This window comes from Aythya marila, assembly GCF_965140915.1.
Source record: "Aythya marila genome assembly, chromosome: Z".
Taxonomy (NCBI): domain Eukaryota; kingdom Metazoa; phylum Chordata; class Aves; order Anseriformes; family Anatidae; genus Aythya; species Aythya marila.
This window is the reverse complement of record NC_139080.1, coordinates 24,738,020-24,763,801: the sequence shown is the minus strand read 5'-3', so window position 1 is coordinate 24,763,801 and position 25,782 is coordinate 24,738,020. Positions and strand designations below refer to the sequence as shown.

The following is a 25,782-nucleotide window of genomic DNA, read 5'->3' as shown; positions in this document are numbered from 1 at the left end:
GGAGAGCCTCGCACAGGGAGGAAGGGATGGCTTCCAGTGCTGCCAGGGGTGGCTGCTCTCTTTGTCGCCTCCTGTCTTACAGCTGGACACGCTGACAGTGAGGGAATGACGCCATGGCACACTCCTGGCCTCTCTCTTTCAGCACTCTGACGGAGAATTCACCACGCTCTCCAGGACAGATAAGATTGCCCCAACCCATTCCCCACCTCTATGGTCTCACTGCCCTGGCCTAACACAGCTGACTCTTGGCTGTCAGCGATGCACAGCAAGGATGGCCTTGCTGTCGGGCTGGGAGTGTCTCACGCAGGGAGGCAGCGCCTGCCCCTGGCCATGGGCTGGGGCTGCTCTTTTTGATCATTTTCCTTTCTCACCCCATCACAGAGCCCCGAGGAGACTAAGGGCTGCCACTGTCCTTTCCCACCTCTGCCCAGTCACTTCATGGCCACTGACCTGAAGGCTGCTGCAGCTTTCTACAACCACAGCCATCGAAGGAGCAGCAAGCACACAGGGACCCCGCCTCTACCCTGACATGGTCCTACAAGCACAACCACAGGCCCCGCAGCTATGGACAAAGAGAGCTTGGCACACCTCCGTGACACCCCACTGCACCCCATGTCTCTCAAACGTTAATCAAATAAAGTTCTGATTTACAACCTCATCGGCTGCTCTTTCCTGCCCTTCTTGGGGAAAACTCGGGGGGCTTTGTCTTTTGCAGAAGGAGCAAGTGCAGCAGCCTGCGCTTCTTCAGGTGCTGGCATCAAGAGAATTTCAAAGCACATTACGTGTCCTAATCTAAGACCAGGGTCTGCAGGCGTGGCTCTGGAAACCAGTGTACTCCCTCTTTCACCAAGGGACCACATGTGTACAAGAAAGGACCAACATTTAACACAAAAACCTCATCTGCTCTGATGGAACTGTTTGAGGAAATTCCCCTTCCTGACATGCACTGTGCACCCAACGTGCAGGCACCAGGGGTTGTGCTGCCCCGCTGCTGGAAATCAAAGGGAACCATGCTTTCTTCCCGGGAAATTAAGCACCTCTCATAGCTTTGCTGCACATTTCTTGCATGCAGCAGCCTTGCCACGGCCGGCCATCCCAGCTCACTTTAAGCCAACTTCTTCCTAGTCAGCTTGGCTACCTCCTGGTTACACACCTGACCACCAGAACCAAACTGGGACTGATTAAAAATAAATAAAAGCCCAGGGGACGGCACTACTTTTGCACACTCACGCTCCCAACTCTTGTAGGGAAAGGTTGAAGAGATTGGGAAGTTTTGATCCCTATCAGCCCCATCAGGGTTTCAATACGGTGAGGCCTGGCAAATTGACTATATCAGACCACTCCCACAAACCCACCGAGGCAAGCGGGACATACTCACCATGGCAGAAACAACTACTGGGTGGCTGGAAACATACCCCGTTAACCTTGCCTCGGCCTGAAACACTATCTTGGGCCTAGAAAGGCAAGTGTTGTGGTATCATGGTATACCAGAGAGAATTGCGTCCAACAATGGGAGTCATTTCCAAAACAATCTTGTCACCTCCTGGGCCAAGATGCATGGTATTGAGTGGGTGTATCACATCCCTGTTCACCCACAAGTCTCTGGGAAGTTTTAGAGGTACAATGGATTGTTAAAGACTATGTCAGGAGTGTTGGGTGCTGGGACATGGAAACAATGGGACATAAATCTACCATAAACCTCTTGGCTAGTTAACAATAGGGGGTCTGACAGCAGTCCTGATTCTGCTGAAACAAAACCCCTATACACGGTGAAAGGAGCTGAAGTCCCTGTAGTGCATGTAGGGAAGTGGCTGGGGAGGGCGGTGTGGGTTGCTCCTGCCTCGAGGAAAGGCAAACCCACTCGTGGGACTGTCTTCACCCAAGGACGGGGTATACCTGGTGGGTCATGCAAAAGAATGGGGATATCAAGTGTGTGCCTCAAGGAGATTTAACCTTGGGAGAAAACTAATCTGTAATCTAAGTTACATGTTGTAGGAAGACATTGCAGGATCAACAACAGGTCAACTTCGCAAGGAACCGGGCAAGTGCAACAAGGAATTGAGCTAAGCTGGTGCTGGTGTCCAGACATCCAACTCTGCCTGCCCTGAGTGACCACTTTAGCAGTGGAAGACTAAATCATCAACAGTTCTTATGAACACTTTTTGAGAAAGACCTATAGAATTAAAAGATATACCTACTTATTAATCTGTTAAAGGACAAGGAACAATGGCGATGAGAATACTTACATGCTGAAGTGTGAGGGACCTGAGAGTGACACAAATGTTATGGAATAAGGGGTGGAGGTTCTTCTGGGTCTGGCTGGGATGTTACCTTTCCGTGCAGCAGCCCATACAGTGCTGTGCTCTACACTTGTAGCTAGAACAGCAGTAGTATCACACCAGCGTTGTGTCTGCTGCTGAGCAGTGCAGGCACTGCATCAGGACTCTCTCTAACCATTCTAGGGGGTGGGCAAAAAATGAGAAAGGAACATCACCAGAGCAGCAGACCTAAACCCACCAAAGGGATATTCCATACCATATGATGTCACACTCAGCAATAAAAGGTGGGAAAAGGAAGAAGAGGGGAGGGGTGGGCTCTCATTGTGAAAACATCTGTCCTCCTGAACAAAAGCTATGTGCGTTGAGGCCCTGCTTCAAGGACGTGGTCAAGCATTGCTCATTGGTGGGAAATATTTCTGCACTTCCACACAGACTTTACTTGTTGTTGTTTTGTTTTTTTTTTTTTCCTCCCTTTTCTCCTTTCCCTTTTTCCCTTTAGTTAAAATAATTAATGTTTTTTTTCCTTAATAATTATTTTTTCCTTTAATTAAATTTTCCTTATCTCAAACCTTGAACTGTTTCTTTCCTTTTTTCTTCCCCTCCTCACAACAGGAGGGGAGTGAGAGAATGGTTGTGGTGGAGTTCAGCTGCCTAGCACAGTAAAACCACCACAGTACCTCAAGCCACATGACTTCCTGAAATAATTCTGTGTTGAACTACAGTCTATTTTTTTATTATCTTTTTTTTTTTTTTTTGGTGTGGGGGGGGGGGGGGGGGGGGGGGAAGGGGGAAGTTGTAACCATAATTCAGATCTTGATTCTGGACACCCTAAACCAAATAAATACACTATAGGGAACATTATTCAGTCTTCCATAGATTTTTTTTCTGGCTCTTCTCTGTTCGCCATCAATATCTTCTTTGATTTGTGGGTAATAGCAGGGTATTCTAGTAGCAGTTGTACCAGTACCAAATAAATGATATAATCTCTGTATTATTTACTCTTTCTCAGAGCACCTTATTTTATTTATTTTTTATATCAAGGGATCCCATTAGTCCTTTCTGGGCATACTGCTCTGTTAAGAGCTCGTGTTTAGCTTGTTATCCTGTGATCCTCCATTTGGAGGTGCCACATTTCACACAAACCACGTGAGAGTTACCTGTATTTCCTTTCTCTACAACTTTTGACTTGAGAATTGTCATTAGGTGGACTCAGCTTGCCAATCTACCCACATCACTGTCATCTTCTGTTATTTTTCATGCCCCTGGAAAGTCATTTCTTACCCTGCCATCACTGGTAATTTTTAAACTCACGTGGAAAGCTCTATGTTGCAGCTTAAATAAGAATTAATTCAGAAGTGTCCTAACGCCTCCCTTTGCCCAGGAAGCCAGGCTACCTGACCATGGGGTCCCCTCAGGCCTCATAAGCTCTGGCTCTGTGACTCTTCAAGGTCTGATATGAGAAATATAATGCTTTGGTTTATGTCACCAATAAAAAGATCAGTGAATAGCCCAGCAGCTTATCCAGAAATCCAGCCAAACAGTGACAACACCATATTTACAGTTGCATTGGGCACCAGTCATTTAGCCAGGTCAAAGCTCATTCTTTGATTTTGCTTTCTTCTACTTTGTAAATAAAAATGTGTGTTGAAAGGTTAAATACTTGACCTAAGTCTATTACATCTTTAACTATAACGAACTTGTTGCCTCATGTAAAAACATTACCAGCTTAATTTGATCAGACAAACTTTCCACAACCCCATAATTATAAATAACACTCCTCTCAGCACCTATTAATTCAATCCCATCACAGACAGACAGCGTGATGTCCTACCTTAAAGCTGCCTATTGCAGCCTGATGCAGAGGGTCAGGCTCAAGCTGCTGGCAACAGCAGAAGAGCCACTGATGATTTCTAGTCTACCCCTGCCCACCAAGATCAGCATGCTCTTACCTCCTCAGGTAGCAACAGCAATCCGACCACTCACAGCTGGCAGCACAGTCCACCCACTCTGTTCGTACATCCAGCTGGCTTCCTAGCCTCTCTTCCCTAGCAGCCCACAAAGAAAACGCACAGATCCAGCCCACAAGTCTGTTGTACAACATTAAGTCATCCCATGTAATCTAATAAAATAGAGACACAGCACTGATGTCATCTTCTAGTCTCTGAAACATTGCCAGAAGTAAACAAAAAAACTGGGGGAAGAGAGGCTGAGGAAGGGGATACAAGTTACATTAACAAAGCAGGGAACTTGATGCTCAGCTTTTCCAAATTTTCTGGATGCACTTTTTTGGCCCGGGGGATTTTAAAGGATGCTGTTTAGTGGCTGACGTTACTAGACTGGAGTCTGTTTTGTTATAAACCTGTGAAAAGAGCTATGCTGTCTCTTCCAAATACTGAACAACACTATCTAATAAAATCCTTGCTGGTTTTGCATTCTCATTTACAGTTACACCATTTTTATCTAGTAACTCACCAACTGTAAAGCTGCAGTTTGATTTGTTCCTGATACAGTAAACTCAGCTTCCACAGACCTTAATCCAGGGATCAGGACAATCACACCCATGGGGCAGACTCTTGGTTTAAACAAGATTTGCAGCTGGCTCCCCTTTGTATAGATAGTGATCTATCACAACAAGCTAAAATGTATAGTTCTGATTACCTTTTTCCAGCAGTTTGAGTGCAACCCTGTATAGAGCACTGCTTTACACAATACAACAGTAAATTACCAACAGCCAGTGCCCAAAGACTTAAGTCACTTGTGAGGTGAAACACGATGAGACTGAGCTCTGAGAACACTGATTATTATCCAATCCTAAGAAACTCAAATACAAAGGATTAATGTGGATAAATAATAATGAAAAAAGTGATTTTTGCATGTTTGAAGCCTACTATAGATATTTAGCTGTCTTATGTAGGCATGTAGAACTTAGTGGGTGGCACTAGGAAGCATTATAAGTTGTGTGTCATGGTAGGCAAAGAGATACTCTGCAAATATCTGAAAGCTGTAAATCTGTTAAATAGCTGCATTCAACTGCTGGGGAACAGGCTTCAGGATCCAGAGGCCCTCTGGCAATTCTGTACTCTTTAATAATTCACAAAGAAAGTGCCTGGAAGTTCCTCCAGAGTTTTATGGCAACTGAAAGTGGGCATGGTGCAGTTACTGCTGAAAAAGAGCTGTAATAGTGACTACATCAGCTACACTGGTTTGTTTTTTTAACATTCCAGTTTCTATTTTGAATTTCTGCACATGCAGAACTAATTTATTCTCATATACATGATCATAAGTATATCTACTATATATAATCTTGATGGCTGAAAACCATACATTTCAATTCATTTCCTATTACTCTGCATAATACCTATATAACCTTAAGTCAAATCTCCACATGCACTGAAACACGACCACTGCCAAATTGATATTCTGTCTTTTAACACTTTTAAGAAGAATACTTTTCTCTCAGTTTAGATCAAAAGATCCATATAAATTCAAAATACAAATATTCCCTAGCTAAAGGCTGTCAGCAGCTATTCCTAGATTTACTAAAACTTTCAGCATTAGCTCCTTTAGAATTGATACTGATATTTTACCATCAAGTTAGTAAGCAGAGTTTTACAAAGTAATGGAAGACTACATTTCTTAGGTGTCAGTCATCAATTGAGATAACTTCAGAAAGATCCCAAGCTCATATTAACATGAGCCCAATAGTGCATAATGACCTTAAAAAGAAAAGCTCTACACAAAATTAATCCCTAATCATTCCTGAAGAGAAAGAATTAGATGCAATGCTCAAGGCATTACTTAACAAACTCATTTCCCCCCCAAAATGGAATTGTTTCCTCCTCATTTTCACAACTACAGCTCTTCTGAAAGTACCTACATGTTTATCACAAACAATTCATGATGTCTTACTTAGACTTACCCTATCTTAAGGATTGGAGTTTTTTTATCCTGTATTGTAATATATGTGTGTATATATATATATATATATATATACACACACACACATATATATATACACACACACACATATATTGAATTAGACTTCTGTGAGTAACTGAAAAATTATTTTTCAATTCAGTTTTACAGAGGAAAATTCCTATTCACCAAGTACTCAGAAAACCTAACCTCAGCTAAGTCAATATGATTAGTTCCAGCCTCTCCTGAGCAAAATCAAACATTTCCCAAACTGTGTCTAGTTTCAGCCTCTGAACAGTTGAACGGCATGGTAACTCTGCAAAAGTGGAAGGGATTTAAACCAACGTCAAAAGAAGAACATTAGGTTTTCCCTCGGCTATTCTGAGATTAAAAGCAAACCAACATACACAACATGACTCTTCACTGGAGTATAGAAGTGGCCATTAAATGATTGGAGGCTTTTACGCTCTGACCATTTGATACCACACAATGAGCTCCCTGCACTGTATCTCTTCTCCAAAGCCGTCGACATGCAGTCTCAGAACTTTGTTTTTCTGTAGAAGTCAGATGACAAATAAGAAAAAGTCTACCTAATCAAATCATTCATGCATTAAGAAAGCCTCCTAAGTCAGCAATGAGATGAAAGGATAGCTGTAAAAATGGCTAAGCTATCTTTGCCTTTAAGGACTAATTTTGTGCATTATTAGATAGTGTTCGTCTTTTTAAAATATTAACTGTAAATGCACTAACTTAAAAGCAGACAGTCACAGAAAACTGTCTAAAATTGTAAAGTCTGAAAGTGCCTCATATCTTTAAAATTTATCACAATTTATCACAGACAATTAATTTAATAAACCACACTTCATGGCTGTGTGCCACACCTCACCTGTTCAGGAAACATTGGAAACACCAGAAGAATGTATGACCACAACATGGTTGGACCCAGAGTTATCTGATAAGTATGTTGTGAGTGGCATTTATTAATTCACAAGAGGGGATGTAGTTATGTGGCTATGGAAAGGGAATGGAAAGAGCTCAGCTGTTCCTCCTGCTTAAAACAATCTGCATCAACATTTCCCTATGTTTTAAAACACAGGCTGTATTTGCTGTTTTTTGTTTTGTTTTGTTTTCCAATATTGTTAATTGTCATTGCATTTGAAGTTTCCGATGAAAGATGTTATAAACATTATCTTCATATCAACCCTTATGAAAGAAAGGGAACTTTTCTATGAGCTGTATCATCACTAGCACCCAGAGTATACTAAGTTCCCAGAACTAGTCCATCCTTTCAAAATAACAGTAGCTTCAAATGTGCCTGCTCTAAGAAAAATTAGTTGTTTTGCTGTGTCTGGTGAACATTCAATGAAATCGAGCATCCACTTTTTTGGTTACTGCAAGACACACACCTTCCTAAAGATTCAATTGTAAATAAACGTGTATACACCTTCATACTATCGTAATGTACAAATCCTAGTTGGCAAAACAGCTGTGGCATTATCTCTCACTCCATGACCAACACATGTCCCCTCCTCATATGGCCACACATCCAGTGGACAAGTACCTAGCCCAAATGCACGGTGGGACCATGGAGTCCTCATGAGGGCACAGTCTGCAATTCCTCTAGCTCAGTTCCCTCTCTGCTCATCATTAATGGGCTTCAAGAAATACAGGAGACCACATGACAGGGAAAACCACATTACTAAATAAAACAAAAGAAAAGAAAAAAAAAAAAGAAAAGAAAAGAAAAAAAAAAAACATAAGAGGGGAAAAATCATGCAAAACATGCCTGTCTAACTCAGTGAAAGGGTTAACTGCAGACCTACCCATCTGACTATTGCAGTGAGACTCCAGGTTCGGTATATTATGATCAATATTCATTGAATATTTTCAACAAAAGTTTCCAGCACATGCTCAAGAAGTAGTGAACTTTAGCAATAATTAAGCTGAAATTTAATTAAAAAACAAAAATGCTCTTAGAAACTGGGAGATTGGGAGAGGACAGTCTGGTTAGTCTAGGTCAATGTAAGACAGCTCATTACAGCATTGCTTTGTGATCAGAGTATCCTATTTAATTTTAACATAACTTAAGCAATTTTTAGTACTTGACAGGGAGAAGTTCCAAAGAAAACAATTTCAGTATACAGTTACATTGACACATACCCTACATTTTCTGCATTTCAACCAAATATCACCTTGTTTCTTTTCACTCACTACTCTCAGTCCCACTTGCTTTTCAGTTCAAACTGCATGGCTGCATACTATTAAATAACATTTTCAAGATAAAGCTCAGAGTGTTTTTTCTGCTGAAATTTCTAATTTGGGAAGCAGTATGCTGAATGGGGGATACTGTGATATGTATATCTGCCAGTATTTTCTTTACAGATTATTATCTTGAGAAATAGTATATTAGTTCTGCACAAGAGTCAACTCTGAATTTTAAAAAATAATTTAAGAAGTCATGTCAATTATGGCCAAATAACACTTTTTTAAAATGTCTAATCAACTAAATTAAGACTTCATCTCTGTATGTAAGACTAGAAATACATTCCAGAAGATAACTATGTAACAAGTAATCATTTATTTTTATTATAACTATATTAAATAAAAATTCCAATGCTTACGCACTTGCTTTTATAGTATTTTTCAGACAGCATGAATGTTAAAAACTGAACTGTTTACATATTTAAATAACTATCTACCATATCCTGGAACAAACAAATGTGTAGGTAGTGAATCTTCCAGCTGAGCTGAGCAAGAACACCAGTGCACAGAAAAATAAGTGAAAGGGAGCCAAAACAGTTTCCCTCTAAAGGCAAAAACTCATTTAACTGTTAAAAAAAAAAAAAAAGAAAAAAAAGAAAAAAAAGGAAAAAACAACCCACATAATCATTAGGGAAACTAGTTTATCTTCTATTTTTGAAAGGATATAATAAATAACAGATACAACTACAGCATGGGCCGCATCCAGGAAATCTGTGAGGTCTCTTGGACCACACACTCCCTCCAGAAAGTCACACATAGTAATCATGAAGCAACCCACTCAGGGCAATGCTCAGATCACTAACATATGGCTAGAAAAATAGACATTCCCCAAATGGTTACTACCACCTCAAGAACTACTACCATGGCCAGACTGAATAGAATAGCTACTGGCCTCTGCTCAGAATTTGACCCCCAAGTAATTCCAAAGCAACAAATTTGTGCATACACAAAGTCTTCTGTTGACTGCTTCATTTATTTTTTTAAAACTTCAACATGGAGAAGCCCTCAGAATTGCCAACCTCTCTGAGCCACAGTCGACAACCACAGAAGTGGGTGTGGATCAACTTGTTCCAGCCTACAAATTACAAACATCCATACATCTAAGCAAAAGGGAAAAGACAACCCAGTACTTCCTGACTGCTAAATTAGAGAAGACATATGAAAACTTTCACTCAATTACTGTTTCCCCTTGAACTGGCTGACAGGTAAGGAATACTATTGCAGTAAAACCACCCTTATAAAGAATCATGTCCTATCTTCAAAACAAAGTAGATGAAATAGGAGCCATTCAAAAAAAAAATTGGCTCTCAGCAGAGCCATGATCCTGGGAGGAGGGACAGTATACTGAATCATTTATTCCACTGTGAGAGCATGCAAACTTCAGAGGAAAAAAAAAAAAAAAAGAGAGAGATCAAGCTTCTGCTACATAGACAGGTTTAGGCTGACTATATCCATATATAGCAATTTTCCTCTTGAAATCTGTATCTCAGTCACATAAAGGCCAAACAAAAATAAAGTGTGCACAAAAAAAGTTAAGATTCCAAGCTTAAAAAGTGGATATGCCTCTACCCATTAAGGACAATATTGAGCAGCAATTTTCATCCTTCTTGTGGTTCATAAACAAAGACTACACTACTTAACCATTAATGGAGTAACAGCATGTGCATGTTACAACAAAAGAAAATTTTAATCGAAACTAGATAAATCCAGAGCTACTGTAACATACAATTCATCCAGTATGAAAAAATAGACAGTAATATGCAAAACCAGAATGGTACTATATAGTCGAGAGTCTTTACAAAGTCTCCGGTTTTGAATGGCAAACAGAACCAGTGGGTGGACATATTTATTATTGTTTAAACAGGACAGTAGTTAGACTGCAAGAGCAGCAGACGGACTACTTCCACCATCTGGTAATGAGATAAACACAGATTAGAAGGTACAGCATTTGTTTCTCACACAGATTTCAGAGTCCATGCTGAGCCCTTTGTGTTCACCTTCACACTCTCCCTTAGACCTTCTGCCTGCTCCTCTCTTTATGAGGACATTGCCCTGCAAGCAGCACTGTTCTAGACAATGGCTGTGAACATGTAGCTAGTGCTTATCTGTTACTGTTTTTAGCTACTCTTATCAATTGCCATTTGTTTAAAAAGTAAAACACTAACACTCGACCATACCTGTTTCCTCTCTGAATAAGGAAAAGTTTTGAGCTTCTGAGGCCTTGCAGGAAACCACGGGAAAGTAACATTATAAAACAAAACAGATTAAAAAACAAAACAAAACAACAAAAAAAAAAAACTATATATTTCTGAGAACTTGACTGAGTAGGGGCACCTAATGGTCTAAGCCACCCCACAAAAAATAACCATCAGATAATTTTTCCCCTAGATTTCAAACTGGTTCACCATGCTACACAATGGGACTCTAATTACCCATTCTTTCTTTATCAGACCGACATCTGCCTGAAATGGGTCATAATGTCTGAAGATTTCAGAGATAACGTGGGGTATATTATGTGTTTGCAAAGACGGCTATGTACACTACTCCCCTTAGCTGATGAATGTCTTCACTCAGAGTGCAAGGCATAGGTCTTATAAACTTTCACATGATCAGATACAGACAAACACAGGTGAGTAATGAGAGCACAGGTTTTGATCAATCTTCATCTTTGTTCAGTCTTTATGGTCAAGAAAATTAGACTGGAAAGGGACATTTTCCAAGTTATCTGGCTCACTTCATGCAAATCTGAATTTCAAATACCCTCACTGCAGAATGTTTTTGTAGTCAGTCAATACATTGTATTTAGTTGTAAGAGCAAACATGAATGGAAAGTGAAACAATAAACATCAGTTCATATATATGTTATCCCTTGGCAAAAAAAAAAAAAAAAAAAAAAAAAAAAACACTCCACAGACATAGAAGAAGATTCAGAATAAAAAACTTCAAATGGAAGATTCGTTAATTGGTTATTAAATTATTTTTATGACAACATAGAACTTGCTGCACATATTGCTTTTACATCGTTAGGAATCATATAGTAAAGAATAAAGAACAAGAGTGTCTGACAACTTCGACAGATAAGCCTTAATATTAATATTATTGCTACACTCAATTTTATCCATGATTATTACAGGAGGAAGGATGGTAGTAAAGACTTAAGAGTATCAATTAATTAATGATCTCCCTTCCATAATCTAACCTCCAGAAAGAATATTTAACAGTTTCCTAAAAATAATAATAATAAAAAAATGGACTAGTTACATAAAGATTTGGTGGAAGAATAATTTTTATGGATACAAGGTCTGAGTTCATTGACCAGTCGATGCATTGATTGACAGCAAGATAGAAGGCCTTTTTTGCAATAGTTTCTCAGCTATTTAGCTAAGCTTCTCAGCCTTTAGCAAAAGGCTAAATGAATATACGTATATATATTAAAACTATTTCATTTGGATTATTTTCATATATCATATCCAATGTATGAATCCCTTCAATATATTCCCTGATTCTCTGGCAAAGAACCCTGCATTACTTGTCAGCTAAAGGTAGGTATCTGAACAGTGGCTTCACAATACCTGAGAGACTTCTCAGAGGTATAATTAGCTAATGACATGGTCAAGCCTTCCCCTGTCCATACATGAGAGGTGTTTTACTACAGCAGAAAAGCTAGAGCACTTTCCAGTCCAAACAGAAGATTTATCTTCCTTTATCAATTCAGGAATACACAGCTGCAATGCTGCTGACTATGATTAAAAGTGTTTGGCACAGCTTTAATAAACTGTCAGAACAGAACTGTATTTGCTGTGTGCAAATACATCATCAGTGCAAACATTTACAGGTATCAGACAATGACATTTGAAGGTACAAATACTTTTGGGGTTTCCTACAGTTTATTCTTAAGGTGGTCATAAAATAACTGTGCTGTAGTAACACTGATTAGCATTCACTCAACATGCAGAGATCAAACGAACTACTACATACAAACACCCCAACCATAACAAAACAGCGCTCACTGCTCTTTACAACAAACTTCAATAGCCTCACCTACACAAACCCAAATGTTGCCTCTCAGACCTCTGTGCAGTCCTGCCCTCCCCGCCTCCAAAACCACGTACTTCAATAAAGCACATTTCGGTATGTGAAGTGAACTGTATGGAGTTCTCGACCATCGTACTTCATCAGCGTACGTGGGAACAGACTACAAAGGCTCAGGAAGGAACTTCCTAATACCTGCATGATCCTTGCCTTTGTAACCTGGCCTCCACTGCAGCAGCACAGGATAACCCGGGAATTCAGCCACTGCTAACATCGATGGCATACAAAATGGGCTAATACCCAATATGAAAAACTCTCTATGGCAGCATAATCACTGCACAGGCTTTCCCCCTCAGGCAATGTTGCTTTCCCCCACATCTCAGACTACAGAGAAAAGGAGGATAAAATAGTTTATCTGGTAGCAGAAAAATAGAAGAAACATTCAGGTGGTCAGACACGAAGAAACTGGCAGATACAGTCTGGAAAAGAATGTGTTGGTAATTTAACCTTCATTGTCACCTTAGAAAAAACAGCGATAGTGTGTTAGTTTTGTCAATACTTGACAGAACAGTAAAGTATGCATGTGCAGCACATGGCTCCCTGTTCATTAATGCCAGATTACCATCTGGTACATCACCATCTGGTACGATCACCATGCAGTAAAAATTCACCCCAGAGCAGGTGTGGACACAATCACTATTCTGTCACATTTGCCAGAGCACAGGATATTGCACTGACGAGGACTTCGCGCCAGCTGCAGTAGGACAAACAATACCTGGCCTGGTATTATCAGTTATAGACAGACAAACAGTATGTGACATAGCAGAACACCTGCTAGTACAAGATGACTAAAATTTGGATTGACAAGGTATGTTTATGCTACATCTTTGCGTCATGTGGCTACACATTTTTGATGTGCTGGTTAAGTGCTCTTAGGCTATACCATTGAATCTATGATCTAAATCAACCTAGTAAACCAGTGTTTGTAGAAAGGTAAGTTGCATAGCATTCTTCTTCATCTACAGCTCTCTGTCCTGTTCAGAGATACAAGAGATTTCAATCTTTTCTCTAACATTGTAGGGAATCTCACATATTTTGTATTCACATCAGCAGTTACAAACGTACCTGTAATAGAAGGGAAACAGCCTAAGACATGCAAAACTTCCATAGTAAATAAAAAATTCACACAGCTCTTAGAGAAAATAAATCAGAAAAACTAAGCAAGGACGAGAGGCATAGCTGCTTAGATTCCCTAAATGAGACAATATGTATTATCTCATCTGGCAGTTTAGCATGACTGAAATGAAACATAATTTGTAGTTGACGCCAACTGGCAGGAGACATACAAATGTTCATGGTAATTTTTGTGTTTTGTTAAAAATGTACTTCTGTCTTAAATTATAAAGAAAATGAACAGAAGGCTTTTGGTCCACAAAGTACAATATTTGCAGATGCTACTCTGAGCTTTTAACTCACAGAAAAATGTGTCTTGAGTTTTTACAATTTTAAAAGACAAATCTAAAATTATGCCAGGTCAAATCTTCTACCCAGTACCCCTGTCTCCAAAAGCAGCCAAAAGCAGATGTCTGGGGAAGAGGATAAGAATAGTGTAAGCATTTAGTCATACTTTCCCCAAATACTCTCCAGTCTCCAACAATTTGCAGCTCAGCGACTTTCAAAGTCAGAGGTCATGCTTATGTATTTAATAATCCTCTACAGACTTTTTCTTCCATTCATTTTGTCCAGTCTCCCTTCAAATCACTATAAATTTTCAGTATCCACCACATCCTGTAGAGTTACACAAGTTAACGATGTGTGAGTGAAAACAATATTCCTTTTTGCTGTTCTGAACCCAACACCTGCTAGTTTCACTGATATGCCCATTATTGTACTAAGAGAAACAATGATCCCTACCAGCCTCAGCATACCATGCATGATTTTATAAAACTATCATTGCCTCCCCAGTTGTCTATTTTCCTCATTAACTTAACTGTTCTTTGTACAGAAGGTGTTAAGCATCTGCAATTGCCCTTGTAGAACTTCTGTAGTTTTTTCCCGGTTCTACTTGAACCTTCTTGACATGGTGGTCCAGAAGTGCAGATAATACCCAAGATGCACCCCCAGGATACAAACGGCAGATTTGTGCTCCGTTCCTTTAGGAAAGAATTACAAAAACTAGATTCCTAACATTCCTTTTTTTTGTTTTGTTTTGTTTGTTTTTTCTTGACCTGTGACATACTCACAGAAACATTTATTACAAGTGTATGTTCTTATATCCAAGAGATAACAGTAGCTTAGAAGCCATCACTTTATAAGCAGAAGTCGGTCTGTTTTACAGCACATACTATTTCACTGCCCAGCTACTTGGTCTTATAAAGTATTTGTGCCCATGCTTGCTACCCTGAATAACAAAACAGTACTTACAAATTCTATCATGTCTTCTGAATCACATATGAACAAATGAACAGCCCTGGCAAATGAACAGGTAGATCCATGCACATCTACATTGGTAACTTCCCTCTGTTGTGTGAACAAACTGTTTATGTCCACCCTTTTTTTGTTGTGTTTTTTTTTTTCTTTTGTTGTTGTTGTTGTTGTTGTTGTTTTGTTTTGTTTTGTTTCTTTCTTTCTTTCCCATGCAAGAAGTTTTGCTTTTCCCCATGATGATAGCAGCTTGTCTTCCTTACAAACCTTTCTGAAATCTCAGAAACCCCAAAATCAACCCCATCTCTATTATCTATGTGCTTCCAGGTTTATGATGCATTAATTCCCCTTGAAAAATTCATGTTCTCTAATCTCATATTTATGCATGTGTCCACCATGCCTACTCCTTGGTACACACCACACAGACTGCAGGCACACTGGTCTGTGGTTCCCTGAATCTCTCCTGGAATCTGACCGAAACTGCCACACATTTACCATTTTCAGCCCTTTGTTACCAAAGCATTTTACAGAAAATGTCACGGCACATTTAGCAATTATTTTATTTCTGAGTCAGTACTTCTGTACCTCCTGTCAACATTTCAGATGGCAACTGACCTTCTAACAAGTCTCCCATGAAAAGGTACTCCCTTGCAGAAACTCCATTTCTTCCACCACAAACAAAAAAAAAATCAAAACTTAAAATTAGTTTTCTAGTATCACCTCACCTTCCCCAAATATTCTTTTTTAGTTCCCAATAATCTATTGGTCCTATGAACTTTTGAGAAGACTTCCTGCTCCTCTACTTATTCCTTAAATTCTTTTTTAACCTGCTTTCTTACAGATAATTAATTTTGCCAGAGTTTGTCCTTTCCGTTTTCCTCTTTCAGGCACAACCTATATTAAAGAACTAAAGCTACTACCCCCAAAACTGTATTTTTCAAAAAGCATTGACTAGACAAATGTCTAGCATTAATATTACAAAAATAACTAAGGATGGAAGCCAACAGTTTCTTATGAAAAATGTTATCACCGTTGCCTGTAAACTACCTGAAACACTTGAGCAGAAAGCAGGTTTCTCTCTGAGCATTAACATCTGCATGAACTGCTTTTCCCAATCTAAAGGATCATCAGAAGTCTGGTGAATTTTTCATTCCACAGATTCTTCAATACAGATGGCTAATTTAAACCACTTGCTCTACAATGAAAATACTTTATCTTTCTCTATGACATTTCCTTCCATGAAAAGGATAGCTACATTTAGAAAAAAAGTAGACTTAGCCAAAAACATCTTTCCTTTTGTAAGGTAGGGTTACCAAAAATATTTGTCCACACCATACAGAAGAATGACCTGAAAAATAGTGTCATCTTCAGTAAGAAGAGTGCAACATGCAACAGTCAAGCTGAAACAATAAGCAATAAAACAAACAGTGAGAATCTCATCTTAAAACACTTGTCCTCAGATGAGAATCTGCCTAAACATGAAAAAAGAGTTACAGTGCTGCAAAAACATTATTTCAGCAAATATGAAGAGGATCCCATTCAGTTTTATTCAATGTCATTAAAGCCTCAGGTCATATGGAGTCTTAATTTGGGCAGAAAATTTCAAAATAGATGTGAAGCAATGAAAGACCACCTAAGAAATGCATCTAAAATAACTGGTGTACAAGAAAAAAAAATCCAAAAACAAACATCACTGAGGTGAAAGAATTGAGCTTAAAGAAAAAGCAGACTACAGCAAAAACACTAAGCAATAACCCAATAAAAACACTCTATAAGAAAAACAACTGTCTTCTCTGTCCAAGACATATGTAGGATGGTGTTAAACTACAACAAGAAAGGTATGAATTGGATAACATGAAATGAAAAAATTCCCATGGCAAGATGATGTTAGAGTGCCGAGTCCCTTAAGAACAAGTTACATATAACAGATATAGATGTTCCTAACTTGAAGCAGATGAATGGATTGGATAATTGATAAGTTTTTTTTCTATCCTGTCTTTTTGTGATCATTTCACAGAATATGACTCACCGAATATCCCAACTTGAAAGAGACCCACAAAGGTCATTGAGTCCAACGCATGTCACTACACAGGACTACCTAAAATTTCAACCCTGTGTCTGAGAGTGTTGCTCAGACACTCCTGAACTCCAGCAGCTCAGTGCCATAACCACTGCCCTGGGGAGCCTGTTCCAGGTTCCTGACCACCCTCGCAATAAAGAACCTTTTCCTAATATCCAGCCTGAACCTTCTTTGTTGTAGCTCCGTGCCATTCCCTTGGGTCTTATCGCTCTAGACACTTCACCATTTTAACCTCCTTTGGAAGCTCCCTAATAGTTTTTATGCCCTTCTTATAGTGTGGTGCCCAAAACTGCATGCAGTGCTTGACGTGAGGCTGCACCAGCACAAGAGCAAAGGACAACAATCACTTCCCTCATCATTTGCTTGGGATTTGAATCAGAATCTCTTCTGTCCAGTGATGACAAACAAAAACAAAAGTTACAGAGCTACCTTGGAAAGACATGGTTACAAGCAGCCTGCTCATACACAAGCTTTTTTCATCCAGACCCTCTCCCTGGCCGTATCCAAGAAGCTTGTGTAAAGAAAGGAAGTCTAGGATCACCCAAAAGCTGGATGAATTTTGCCAAATGCATGGGCTTCCTTTCTCTAACCTCCTCCAGATATCCCTCAAACATGCATTGGAAGTAGATGCATGCTGTGCACGTGGGCATGTGCAAGAGTGCTGATGCATCCTGAAAGTAACAGATTGTGTGTTCACTGTGCAATGCATGCAATATGAAACAGCAAAACTGTATAAATTATGCTGATATGGGCTAGTCAAGCATCAAAGAATTAGAGCATTCCTAATGCTCTGTTTTAGTTTGGACTTCTACCCTTTCACGTTAACATGTCCCATTCTTGCACTGAGCAAACTCAAGAGACTGGATATTTCTGTTCTCCAAATTTGGCTGCGATAAAAGGCAAGCTCTAATTCAAGCTGTCAGGCCTGTCATGGAATGTGGTCTGGGTCACTTAGATATAAAGATTGGTTGAAGGTAATTACACTGATTTTATGCAGTCATGATCATGACTAATGACTGAATAAACATGTATGCTCAACACAAGCCTCATGCACATTTCTGAAAACTGGCTACCTCTGCTCATTTATCTAGTATCTCAACAGAGCAATCAGCTGGTCAGTCTGTGGAAAATCTTGCACTCCAGCTGTCATGTACTATGTCTATTAGTAGCTTAAAGAAAACCTAAAACAGAGAGAAAAATGAGATCTCAGTTAACTCTTGAAAGGTAAGTCATACCAGAGCACCACTATCATGAGAAAAATCAATGCACAGAGGGAACAGGGAGAGGACATTGCATTAAACTTTGTATTGAGCATAAAACTATAACCTCACTATCATGCCAAACTTGGCCCACTACTTCATGTTGAACTCACAAGTTAAAATGATTTCTTAAAAGCACAGAAACAAGTCCTCAGATGACTGAATTTAAATTAATATATATGCAACCAATTTCAACATATAAAAAAGGTACATAAAAAAGAACATTAAAATATTTAGACTAGAACTTACATTTGAAATTTCCATTTCAGTGCTCTCATTTCTAACCACAATTTTCTTATAAACTTTAAATTACCCAGACCCACCTGTGCAGAATGATGGTCAGGTTTTATCAGTTGTCTCATCTGAATCACAGCTGCAATTACTAAAATTGTCACATTGACTGCACATACTTCCTGTCTTATTTTGTGAAATAAATTAGATCAATTGAAGGCTGAAGTTGAGAATTCGCTTAAGATGCTCTCCACTGATTACAAGCACTATTCAATGCACACAATTTATAAATAGTGAACAAAAAACACTGTTCTTTGTGTGCAAAGAGCTTTCTTGAGACATTCCATAGAAATCTTGTTTCAGTAAACTTGCAGTGGTTTTAACACTGCTGGGCAGCTGAACTCTACCACAGCCACTCTCTCACTCCCCCTCCTCAAAAGGTAAGGGGGAGAAGGGGCTCAAGGTTTGAGATAAAAGGCAAGCAACAGGAATACTTACCCATCACTTACCCATAATCCTCACAGGTAAAATAGACTCAGCATAGGAAGATTACATTTATTGCCTATCTCTAGCAAACTACAACAGCGAGAAACTAAAAGCAAATTAAAAAGACTTTCTCCCATCCACCCTCTTTCAAATTCCCCCCCTCCAAGTGATGCAGGGGAATTGGGACTGCGGTCAGGCCCTGGTGCTTTGTCTCTTTGGTCATGGTCACTCTGTGCCCCTGCTCCACACAGGGTCCCTCCCACAGTGTGGGGTCTCTCCTGAACTGAGCCTGCGGGGGCTGCCCACAGACAGCAGCTCTTCAAGCACTGCTCCCACATTGCTCCATACCACGGGGTCCATCCATCCCCCAGGAGCAAACTGCTCCAGCACGGGTCCCCCACGGGTGGGCGGCAGCTCCCCACAGACCCCCTGCTCCTGCGTGGGCTCTTCTCCACAGGCTGCAGCTCCGGCCCGGGGCCTGCTCCGGCGGGGGCTCTCCATGGGCCGCAGCCTCCTCCAGGCCACATCCACCTGCTCCACCGGGGGCTCCTCCACCCATGGGGGGGCTGCAGCGTGGAGATCTGCTCCATGTGGGACCCATGGGCTGCAGGGGGACAGCCTGCTCCACCAGGGGCCTCTCCCTGCACAGCCCGCAGGGGAACTGCTGCTGCCTGCCTGCAGCACCTCCTGCCCTCCTGCTGCACTCACCTGGGGGCTACAGGGCTGCTGCTCACTACTATCTCTCTCCAGACTGCTGTTCCCCAGCATTTTTTTCTTTTCTTTTTTCTTTGATCTCCTCTCCCAGAGGCCCAACCAGCATTACTCATGGCTTGGCTCTGTCCAGCAGTGGGTCACTTTCGGAGTCGTCTGGAGCTGGCTCTGATCTGACACGGGGCAGCTGCTGGGCTCTGCTCAGAGAAGCCACCCCTGCAACTCCCCTGCTAAAAAACCCTTGCCATGTAAACCCAATATAAAGCCCCAGACATCTGACAGACTGAACTCTCATTTGCAGCACTTTGTCTTTTACACATGCTTTACTGCAAAAACAGTAACTATGTTTACAACACTACATATATATCACTTGTTTCAGGGGAAAAAAAAAAAATACTAAATGTAAAATTACTCTTTTTTATAGCTTTCTCTCCACAAAATTTGTTTGCACAGGAGATATCAAAGGAAAACACATGTTCTAAGATACCAACACAAGAGCACACAACCATTAAAATAAAGCTTCTCTCAAATGTATTTGAAAGCATATAAACCCAGTGCATTAGCACCACCACACACTCTAGTAAAGAGGTCGGTTTCTGAGAAAGAAGGCGCAGTGCAAACTCTGAAAAAAGTGTTTACAATGATCCCAGATGTAAGCCTTGCAAACTGCAATTCACTGACCTATGTAAACTTATTTGGTTTTCAAATAATCTTCTGGTGAATACCATTGCAAAATCTATAAACACAGATGGCACCAACTGGCACCCTATCTGCAGTCTCAACAGAAGATCAAATACACAGCCTGAATTTATCCTCCCACATCACAGGTGATTCTTTCCAAACAGGTTTATGGGATTACAACTAGAAACTGAATGAAGGAAGTTGTGCCACAGCTATCCATAGTCCCTGCTATCTCGCGAAGTCACACTCCTTGAATGAAACTACTTTAAAACCTGAATGGCCTTTAACAAACCACTGCAACATTTCAGTTCAGATGACATCCAAGTTATAATTGCTAAAATTAACATGTTCGCACTTTCTATTAGCAGTAAACTGAAAATAATTATCCTAAAGCAACATAACATACAAGTCTACTTTGGATCCAAAAAACTCTTGCAAGATGAAAAGGCCAATGACACACAATAAAATTTTAAAATAAATATCAATCGTACTAGTTAAAGCCCATTAAATGATTTTATCTACAAAACTTACTATTATTCATCTAGAACAAAGCAGCAGCATGCTGGTGAATTGTCATAAATGATGCATGAGAGAAGATACAAAACATGCAATGTTAGATGTTTGCATAATGAAGGCCAATTAATGACCTCTAATGCTAATTCAAAACCAAAATATTTTCACACATAAGATTACACATACCATGTATATAACATGGATCTAACTATATCTCCATTCTTTAAAATGACAGTATTAAGGCAATATAACTTGAAATGTGACACTGACACCAATGACAAAGAAAGCCGTACAGCTGCTTTGGCAAATTTTTTTTTGTTAATCTTTTCTTCAAGAAGCAAAAATGATCTGAAAACCAATTTAAAGTACAGTTTCCTTGTGTGTTGGGGTTCAGTTGTAACTTAGTCATCTCAGATGGTTGCAACGCTATACATTGTTTTCTCCAAGACATTTTTTTTCTCTTTTGACAGCATTTCAGAGTTTATCATTCCAGAGTTTCTCATCAGAGGCCCTCAACCCTTAAAAAAACAAAACATGCAAACAAAAAATATTTAAACTGATGCAAATAAGAAATGTTTCAAGGAACATATATTGTTGCAGCACTCTGCCCACACAGCTATGTTTAAATGTTCTGGATTCTCCCTTGAAGAGCTCACACCTAATTTGACCAGAGAGCTTCAAATTGAAAGTTTTTGCATGATTGTGAGGACCAGGAGACAAGGAAAATTGAAGAAATTAATCTTTACCAACAGACTGATTTATTTATGTTTTACATTTACAGGATTCTAGTGATCATGTCAACAGCACAGCTGTCTCTAATTATCTTCTACTGTGATTTATTGTGCTTGGTCATGGAAAAGGTAATTGCTCGAGTGCTACATGTATTCCCTAAGTTCAGAATTTCAGGTATATTCCTGATCTGCTCACACAGATTGGTTGCATTTGCAGCCACTTCCTTGAGTTTTGCAGCAAATTAATGCCTTAATTATTTTTTCATTATGGATTTATTTTCTTTGGAGCTACTTTCCACAAAACCTTCTCCTAGAAAAATACTTCTAGAAAAATTGATTATTTTATTTGCTGATTAACTGGTGTTAAAATGCTTATCTGTGATCTATGTCTGACCTCCTAAAGTCTGAACCTAGGGAGAAAATAAGACAATTAAGAAAAATCTCAGATCAGTGGTAAAGTATTTTCCGAAATGCATTAACTATGCTCAACAACGTAACATGAAAATGACTGAAATTATTTAATTAGAAGATTGTTTAAAAATAAAATAATAGAACTCCTATAGCTTTCAGAGCCATGAAGGTGTATTTCCATACCTCCCAAGCAACGTAAACAGACAAATAATAACAACACTAGTTTTTTCCTTGTCTTTACTAAGGCTGTAAATTCAAATTAATTCCATTTCATCTGTAGGTGCCACAATGATTTTGGAATAACACACCCTTTTAGTTCTGCATTTACGGGGAAAAATTTAGACACTATGACCTGGGAGAATTCTATCAATTTTTGTGAAAACTGGAAAACCAGAAGTTAGAAATGGCCCGGTCTAAACTTACCAGACTTGTCAACTACAATCACATCAGCAATTGCCTCTGTATCAAAGAAAGGGCTCTGACAGCTGGTAATACCTTCCAGCCACTGACCGCCTCTGTCCTCGCTCCGAAGCCAGTTAAAAATGCTGATACCCCACACAATTTATCCCCTTGGCAGAAAGGAGTGAAATGGGAACAGTTGTGAGTGAAGGGAGTCAAGGAAAGTGGAGAAGAAAGGGGAAAAAAGGCAAGATATGGGGAGAGCTCCCATTGATGGGGAGGCAGGAATGGGGACACAACAGCTTCTCACTCTTGCCCTGTAACGAGTTGGCTTGAAGGAAGAAAGTCCTACAAACTGGTTGTCACCTACCATGGAGAACCAGGAGTTTACTTCAGGCTAGGGATGGATTAAGTCAGCTAAGAACTTCCACCCCATGTTCAGCGCAGCCTCCAGTAACAAACACTGCTTTGCTTTCACTGGGGAGCCATCCAACTGGTACTGAGCGTGTCTAACACAGGAGAAACTTGTGGAAATACAAAGCTTGATGAATAGTCATTGTGTTCTTCAGATAACTCAGAAAAATCATGAATCCTACTTTCCATCTAATGATTATTTTAGAAACACTGCCTACAACACTGCAGTACACAAAACAAGACACTGGGTTTCTTGCCTGGTGCCAGCTACAGGATGACCCGCAGCCTAGCAAGGCTCTTCCAGGCTGTGCAGTGACCTACAGCACTTCATCTGTCACTGCCCTGCTGGAGTACACAGCACCACAAGCACTATGCACAACTACAGGCTACAATACAAAAATGGACCACAGCAATTACTGGCTTCCTTTCAGCCTTTGCTTTCCATACTCCCAACCCAAGCTTGCCAGCACAGCACAATCAAGAGCAACTTAGGTGAGTTGGAGGAACATGCCTTGATTGAGTAGGAAGAAAAGGAATATCATGTTCTTGTGCAGAAAGCCTGTGTCCAGTCACAGTAGATAATGTTCTTAAAAACAATCAACCCACTATTGTTACTTGCCCAATATGTGGGTACATCCTCACCCAAGCACGTCCCAGAATGCTTAACAGAAACAATGATTAACTAATAAATAAATAAATATATAAATAAACAAATACAGATAAATTGAGCAATTTCCTAAGTACTGATTAAAAACACCCTATGACCAAGACAGAGAAAACTTGTGAAGAAAGCAGAGATGTAAGTAAAGCTGTAGTGGATGCAGTTAGCCTACACAATGAAAATCAAGTAACAGTGCCACAAAACTGTGTCCGAGATAAAACCCTTTCATTAGCAATGGCTGTGACTGAGTAGATGCAGATAACCTGCATCTAACAATGGCTGGAAAAAAAAATGTAAAAGATGCCAGAGATTAATTAGGATTATGCCTTTGTAGCATGTTTTATTCAGAGGAATAAACGGGAGTATTGATTTAGTGTCACTGATGGTTTCTAATAAACCACTCTTTGTGCACAGCAGATATTTAGGCCTCGGTGAGTTACAGTTCAGTGAGGTTTCCCCGACCAAAAGCCAACCTTCCCCTTGAAAAAAACAGGGCTTCTGCAGGTGTGAGCTTGTACAGCCAGAACCCAGAGCGGGACTGGGACGGAGCTGACAGTAAGATATCTGTAATGGTGTCTAGGAATGTTTTCCTAAGGACGCCAAACCTTTTAATTAACATATATAACATTTTCTTCCAGATGAGGTCAGCCGGAGCTTTTCATTGTCTCGGTTATTCCCCGTAACGCATCTCTCAGCGGGATCTGTGCATCCGCAGCGTCTCACATGCTCGCTTCTGGCACAGCACAAGCTCTCCGGGATGGGGCAGCCCAGCCACGCTGCCACCACGGCTGCCGGCAGGACGGGCACTTGCCGGGACACAGCGCTGGCACACCCGCATCTCCCAAACCCCGGCGCCGAGCCAGTAGCCCTCTACCGACACTCCCGCCGTACGCCCCTCTCCCTGCCCCGCAGGACCCCAGGGAACAAACCCCCCCCCAGACCCCTCAACAAGCATCGCCCTGGGGGGAGGCGAAGGGACGAAAAAAAAAGCCGCACGGGGGTGGGGTGAGCAAGGCGCCGGCACCATCCCCGGCTCCCCTACCCCTTCCCCTTAGCGCCGGCGCCCTCCCGGAGCTCTCCGCCTCCATCCCCGCCGCCGCCTCGGCGCCGTGCCCGCGGCCCCGGGCGCTCTCCCGGGGGCACGGAAAGGGAGCACTGCCAGCGTCCCGCTCCCTCCTTCCCTCCCTCTTTGCTTCCTTCCCTCCCTCCTCCTCCTCCTCCGCCTCACCTCGGCCGGGCAGCGCCCGCTCCCCGGCGGCTCCTCCGCGCTGCGGCCCCGCCGCCACCATGCGCCGAGGGAGGAAGGTTTGGGATCCCGGCGAGCGCCGACCCGGCCGCCCCCAGCCGGAGGGAGGGAGCCGAGGCGAGGGGAGGGACGCGGCGGCTCTGCCCTGCCCACCACCGGCCCCTCCATCGGCAGCCGGGGGGCGCCGCCGGGCGCACCGAGACCGCGGGTGCCCCGGGGGGTTGCCGGGGGGTTCTCCAAATGGCCGGCCGTGGTACACCGGCAGCTTCGTAGCTTACCGACAAATTATCTGTAAATCTGCTATTTTCATTATAACCTCCCCCTCCCCCCCCGGAATCTTTTCCCCCTCAAAACTAATCGTTTTCACTCCATCTCCCTTACACATCCCAGTTAACATTCTTCCAGTTCCAAAGAAGCACCCCGACAATACAGGCTTCTCAAGAAGTCTGAGATTTTTAAAGTGCTGTAAGACGTCTAGTCCTGTGTCTAAGAGCAGCGATCCTCAAATATCTGCAGAGAAAATTACGGTTTGGGCTCGGGCATGTCTCCACGTGCCGGTGCTACTCCCTGCTCTTCTGCCCTCATGTAATGTGCTGGTAGCTGCAAGTGGGTGACAGGTGTATAACTTCACGTAGCTCTTCTCAAAGTCAGCTCCACTTGCTAGATTGGAACTGGCAGTTGCCAGTTCCAGTGGTAAACCAGCCATTACACGGGTAAATAAAATAAATCACCCCGGGTATCTCCAGGCATAAACAAACTGCAACACCAATGAAAAACTCGATTTGCTGCAGCTAATTCTGCTCTCCTCCTGGGGAAAAGCAAGCTCTCCTTTCACAGCTATCGGAGCACTATCTTCCTTGAACAGTGCATTTGCTAGAATCTGTGTTGCTGCGTTGCTCTTCCACCCTGACAGCACAGGGGGGGATGTATGAAGGCTGGGGCAGCCTGGGGCCACAAGGTCTTCATCAGGCCTGTGCAGAGGCACAGTGCATCTGACTGGGTCCAGTCATGGGCCTATGCCTTTTTAATTAGTGCCTGCTGCTCAGA

At 41.3% G+C, this 25,782-nt stretch overlaps 1 protein-coding gene across 1 annotated transcript in view; it reads right to left on the bottom strand.

Annotated features, from left to right (window-relative positions):
• Positions 1 to 24,818, bottom strand: part of LHFPL2 (LHFPL tetraspan subfamily member 2) — a 129,510-nt gene extending 104,692 nt beyond the window's left edge. Inside the window, exon 1 of the mRNA XM_082783322.1 lies at positions 24,718 to 24,818. The gene's annotated coding sequence lies outside the window, so the exon portion shown is untranslated. The remainder of the gene's footprint in view (positions 1 to 24,717) is intronic.
• Positions 24,819 to 25,782: the final 964 nt, after the last annotated feature.